The 6,191-nt window shown below is 35.8% G+C and overlaps 1 long non-coding RNA gene across 1 annotated transcript; it reads left to right on the forward strand.

The window, feature by feature from the left end:
- Positions 1-2,537: 2,537 nt before the first annotated feature.
- LOC130723099 (uncharacterized) lies at positions 2,538-5,849 on the forward strand. The gene is made up of 3 exons (XR_009014175.1): positions 2,538-2,811; positions 3,426-3,955; positions 4,391-5,849. It is a non-coding gene; the product is annotated as an uncharacterized LOC130723099 (long non-coding RNA).
- The last annotated feature ends 342 nt before the right edge of the window (positions 5,850-6,191 follow it).

The following is a 6,191-nucleotide window of genomic DNA, read 5'->3' on the forward strand; positions in this document are numbered from 1 at the left end:
ATTCGGATACACATCACACAAAATGACACATGCCAGTTATGAATATATTCAAAATTTGATAGTTTGAAAAAAGAGAGATGTATCATACTAATTTTGTGTGCTAATTAATAAAATCACGAGGCAAATGCCCTTTGCGAGACTTATTTATAGTAAATGGTCGATCGAATAATATCAACATCATGAGCTGATTTGAATATCTCCCACTCGGTGTAACATATCACCAAGTCATTGAACCACTCATTCTTAATCTTGTTGCGCAATTTAGACGTGATAATCTTCATTCATGAAAAAACTCTTTTGTCGATACCAGCAATATCAAAACCAACTCCATAAATTTTTAGCCCAATAGAAATACCAAATGTTTCTCAATAATCTCAATTGTTTATCATGTAGCTATTTAGAATGAAAGCATGTTAATAAATTTCCACAACCACAAACATGCTTTAAGGATATACTCTTCAAACACTTCTTATAATTTGCAATGAGACCCCTTTTTTCCCCACAGAATTGAAATTCGAAAATCCAATAGCTACATAACGATACAATGTAATGAAACAGTAGCTTTTTTTTGGTCAATTAATGAAACAATTACTCACCGTCACTGATTTTTTGCCCATTTGATACTATTTTTTTTCTCAAAAATGGGCCTACGGCCCAAGTGAAAAAATTGTTTTTGGCAAGGAGGCCTGGGCATGTGCCCAGCCTTGGCGGGCCCTGCCTCCGCCCATGCTGTTAATTGTCCATTGACGCAAGCAAGCATCACACGAGAGTAATAAAGGTTCTGATTTCTCCTCCTAAGTTGGGTAAACAAGTGGGTGAGAGAGCAGTATAGTTAAGGATAAAGATTCCTTCAAATATAGCTTTTAAAAAAGTCTAGCTAATAAATTGAAAAGCAATAGTAAAAGCAAGCTATTCAATCAATTAATTGTTTATATCTTATTTTATACATAGGGTTGTGTAAAACTCTAAATGACTCATGATGAAGTTTGGGTTAAATAACTCATCATCCAATCATATTAAAGATAAGTGAGTTGAAATTTCTATATTTTATTTATCAATTTATTTCCAACTCATTTATCTCAAATGTGATTGAATGATGAGTTATTTAACCTAAACTTCATCATGGGTCATTTAGACAACCCCATCTTAATTTGATTCTAAATTTTCACTTTCAATAACCTGTTTATATAATCATTCAAAATATTTTGAACCATTTATTTTTTCATTTCTGAATAATTCCTTACTAATACTAACTTCCTTCCCCTAATTAAGTGATTCAGAAGAATATATCTCAGTTTGATACAACCAATTGATTCCTTCAAATACAGCCTTGTAACTAAATAAATCGGCCTACCAATTAACTAAAAAGCTAAAGCAAAAAGCAAACTAAAGTTATTAGGTTTCTATCTTATCGTTACGTACCTTGCTTAATTTGATTCTGATATTTAACTTTCAATAAGTTGTATATATAGTCAATATTCATGCATGCATATATGGTCATTCATGCATGCAGCAAACTAAGTGGATGAATGGTACATATACTCGTGATTGGGACGGATCTACTTTGGGTGTGGGAGGGTCACTTGCCCCCACGTCATTCTCATGAAATTTATTAGTAATACACTTCTCTTTGTTAATATACCACTGATATAGCCATATAGGAGTATATTATTGTATTAAGTTGCCCTTTTGCCCCACGTGCCCCACATCCATATACATATAGTAACTATATAGCTAGGCATTTTGGCCATTTGTTCCAATATGGTTATAGTTTTTTACTTTTACATCTAGTTTTTGTCAAGAAAAAGAGTAAAATATATTATGCTTCACTAATTCTCCTTGAAGAAATGAGATTGTAGTTTGGACAAAGGCCCAGAAGATGCAATTTGGAATTATAAAGAAACTAACAAATAACATTATTGGCCCATTAGCTTGAGAAGGAACACATAGAAAAAAGGAAAGATCGCTAGAAGATAAATCATTGATAGAAACAGCTTGAGCTCTCAACCACCAAAAGCTCTAGAATATCTATCTTGTTAGAAAAATTAACTGAATTCCGTCATTAGGAAAATGAAAAAGTAATTCATCAAACACATGCCTATATGTATCTTTTTATACTAATCAGATGTACTTTTCAAATGATTTTTAATAGTGTTATTATTAAATTTTTAACATTCTAAATTTATATGCGTCTTTTGCCCCACAGTAAAAAAATTTCTGAATTCGTCACTTCGTGAATAATGCGCATGAAATTTGAACTAGCTAACTACAATATTCCTTTCGTTTTGTGCTAAAACACTGAGGAGATAATAGAAAGAAAACTTTATTTTCAATTTCGAATAATCCTTATTCCTTACTATAGCGTCCACCAATTAAATTTGGAAGAATCTCAGATTGATAAGACAAGCCATTATAGCTAGCTGGAAAGAAGAAAACATCACAATTTCATCGATTGGTTGGCAAAGCACATCACAAGTTACGTTTGAAGAGCACAAACTAGATATATTCTTTATCCCATTATAAATACACGCTAGCTAGCTGCAAGTGCTCACCAATACCATTGTTGATCCGATCATATCTAATTTCTTCTACTAAACTGAAATTAGCCAAGTTGATAAAAAGCCTCTTTAGGTCCTCTTAATTTCGACCCTGCTAAGACATTATTTCTCCTCTTTTTCTTTCTTAGCCGTTTTAACCCAGTTGTACGTACCCAAAGAATTTGGTGGATCTTGCTGGAAGATTGAAGGAAGCTAGGCAGCCACATTAACCAAAGTTTATTGACTCTTACACACCAGTCATCGGGAAGCAAAGGTAACCATTTCTTTCTGTTCTTCTTCTGCAAAAAAAAATGGTATTGCTCATAATAGTTCTTACATTAATTATCTCTTGCATGCCTTAGTAATAGTGCATGGTCGATGACTTCTACATAGATTTTTTGTTAAGCTTTTATTGTAATCATCCTACATAAACAGTTTATATAATCATTATTAGGAATTTACAAGTGTTATATAACCGTAAAAAATATGTGGCGTTTTCTGCCAAACCTCCTGGTATAACGTAAAAAATTTACATAAAATGTACTGTTTTCCAGATTATAGTCCCCACCGGTGTTGGGTAATCTTCACCGGCATTAATTTTTATGCATTGACAGTATAAATAAGTTTTACACAATCATTTAATCATAACCCTCCATTTTGTTATTTCATAATTAATTTTGAGTTTAATAATATTTAAAATGAGAAATGGAAATATGTGATTAAACAACTGTGTAAAACTTTTTACATTGTCAGTGCATAGAAATTAATCTGATCTTCAATTCTTATTTATTAATTATAAAGATAAAATAAGAACTATAACTTGTTCATATCAATTTTGGGGTTGAATTTTTTATCAGCATTCTTACAATTGTTTACTTTGTATTTCAGATACTCGAAAGACAAAAAATGGAAGCTTCTAGTAGTCTGGACACGAGGCCTTATGTGGTGGCAAGGTTGAATGGCTGGTAAGACCAACCGGAGGATTAATTCAGGAGGGATTTTCACATGAGCAAGAAAACCATCGAAAACCTTCTAAATGATCTGTGTTTCTCTCGAACCTACTCTAACAAAGAAAAGGAACACAAGGATAAATGTCACGGTTCAACATCAGGTTGTGGTCACCATATGGTGACTTGCAACCGCCAGCAAATACCATAAAATATTAGAGAGTTTGAGATAGTCGTCAGCAGCTGCAGATCCGCAATACATGGTGTCATATCCGCCATGATCAAAATCTCGGTGCCGAATTGGTTATGTTCGCCCGACCAGTTTATGATGCACATAACCAAAGAGAGGTTCCTGAGAGAGTCGGGATTTCAAAACGTGGTTGCCATAATGTACACCACCCACATGTCCATCTTTCCACCCACTGGCACATGACATCTTTTCTACAACCGGGGCCACATTGAGATGGAGAGGTACACAAGCTCAAAGCACTAACACCATTGTCGATCAAACCTTTCTTCCGCTTAGTTGAAAGAGTCTCTTTAATTCCTCTTTGAACCCTGCTCTTTAAGACATTACTCCTCCATTTCTTTCTTAGTCGTTTCAACCTTGTTGTATCAAAGTCATGCATAGCTAGTCAGTTCATGCTCAAAGTCATTACAGCAAATAATGAGTAATTATTAATTCATAACACTATCTCGTGCGATGCATGTGTGTTGCACGTATGTTTTTTTTTTCTACATTTTCAATAACACTAAATATTGATTTTAACATATCATCTTACACTACATTGAACTAATTCTCTTCCCCAGATTATAAAGATAAAATAAGGATTGTAACTTGTTCATATCGATTTCGAGGTTGAATTTTTCATCAGCATTCTTACAAATGTTTACTTTGTATTTCAGATACCCAAGAGATAGAAAATGGAAGCTTCTAGTGGTCACGACAGTTACACGAGGTCTTATGTGGTGGCAAGGTCAAACGAGTGGTGACAGTAGTCGGTGGATTAGTTTCGAAGGGAGTTTCGCATGAGCAAGCAGACCTTCAAAATGATTTGCATTAATCTCGAAACTACCTTAGCAAAGAAGATGATCACAAGGATAAATATCACTGATAAGTAGTAAGTTGCGGTCACCATATGGCGGCTCGCAACTGCAGCCACATTCCGCCAAATATCACAGTAGTTTGGGATAACCGTCATCAACTGCAGATCAACGATACAAGATGTTATCTCTGCCATCATCAAAGTCCTGGCGCCGAATTGGGTCTTTTGGCTCGACCGGTGCATGATGAACATAACCAAAGAGAGGTTCCTGAGGGAGTCGGGAATTCCAAATGTGGGTGCAGTAATGTACACCACGCACGTGCCCATGTTTCCACCCAGCATTAGAGCGAATATGTTCTACAACCAAAAGCACACCGAGAGGGTGTGGGAAGCCACGGGGAGGAGTCGTGTATACAAATTCCCAACCACTATTTAGGTAGTGGTTGATCATAGAGGGCTTTTCACCGAGTTGTGCGTCGGGTTTCCTATTCGTTGCACCCATGATCATATTCTGGAGCAGAGTGGTTTGTATGGGTGGAACTTAAGGGATGTTTGGATCGTTGGGACTTCCGGACATCCCCTCTTAGATTGGGTTCTGACTCCATACACACATGGAAACTAGACTCCACAACAGCAGAATTTCAATGAAAAACTTTGCATTATTCAAGATATTGCCAAGAATGCATTTCAAAAGTTGAAGAGGAGGTGGGGTGTGTTTCAGAAGGAATCAAGGCTTGAGGTCAAGAATTTGGATGAGGAATTCAGAGCCTGTTGTGTTCTCCACATATTTGCGAGGTGAGGCACGAGCCGATGTATCTGGAGTGGAACTACAAGCAACCCTTCAAAATGATCTGCATTAATCTCGAAACTACCTTAGCAAAGAAGATGAGAACTAGGATAAATATCACAGTTGAGAAGCAGGTTGCAGTCACCATATGGAGACTCGCAACCGCTGCCACATGCCGTCAAATATCAGATAGGTTTGGGCTTGTTGTCAGCAGTTGCAGATCGGCAATACAGGATGTCATTGTTGAAAGATTTTTTACCACTCTACGTTGAATCTCTCAAGACTCAATTGTAGTATAGTAAAGGGTTTTGTCGTATCCACAGGGAGGTGTAATACTTATGCCGTTCAATAGCTAACAGACTTAAATGATGGTTTACAAATATATTGGGTGTTTGTTTAAAAACATAAAAACATAAATAAAGAAGATAAAAGAGTTGGATTCACCAAGGTAGATAGTTTTGCTGAGATTAGAGTTTCGTTGTCTGACCTCTATGTATTCTATTGATTCACATACAAATATAGTTCTATGAAATTGATTCCTCCCACCATTTCTTATCTTACTACCCAGTCCCCCGGCGTAGAAAATTATCAACTCAGCTATATTAACCCTCAATCCCTTGATCGATTAACAATAGTGAGTAGCATTAAGCATGGATGTTTGAATGGACTAATGATCTAACCCTATCCCTAGACCTTAGAATCATTAGATGATTTTACCTATTTCAGGTTTAAATAGCTAGTTCCCACCATCCTATTAAACCTAAATTTATGTTCTAGGTGATCAATCCAAAACAAGCATAATGCACAAGGTAAAATCATTGAATCATGGCAAAGATACATATGATTAACTCTAGTTCAGACTCAAGAACGTGTG

Source organism: Lotus japonicus, chromosome 6 (assembly GCF_012489685.1).
Source record: "Lotus japonicus ecotype B-129 chromosome 6, LjGifu_v1.2".
Taxonomy (NCBI): Eukaryota; Viridiplantae; Streptophyta; class Magnoliopsida; order Fabales; family Fabaceae; genus Lotus; species Lotus japonicus.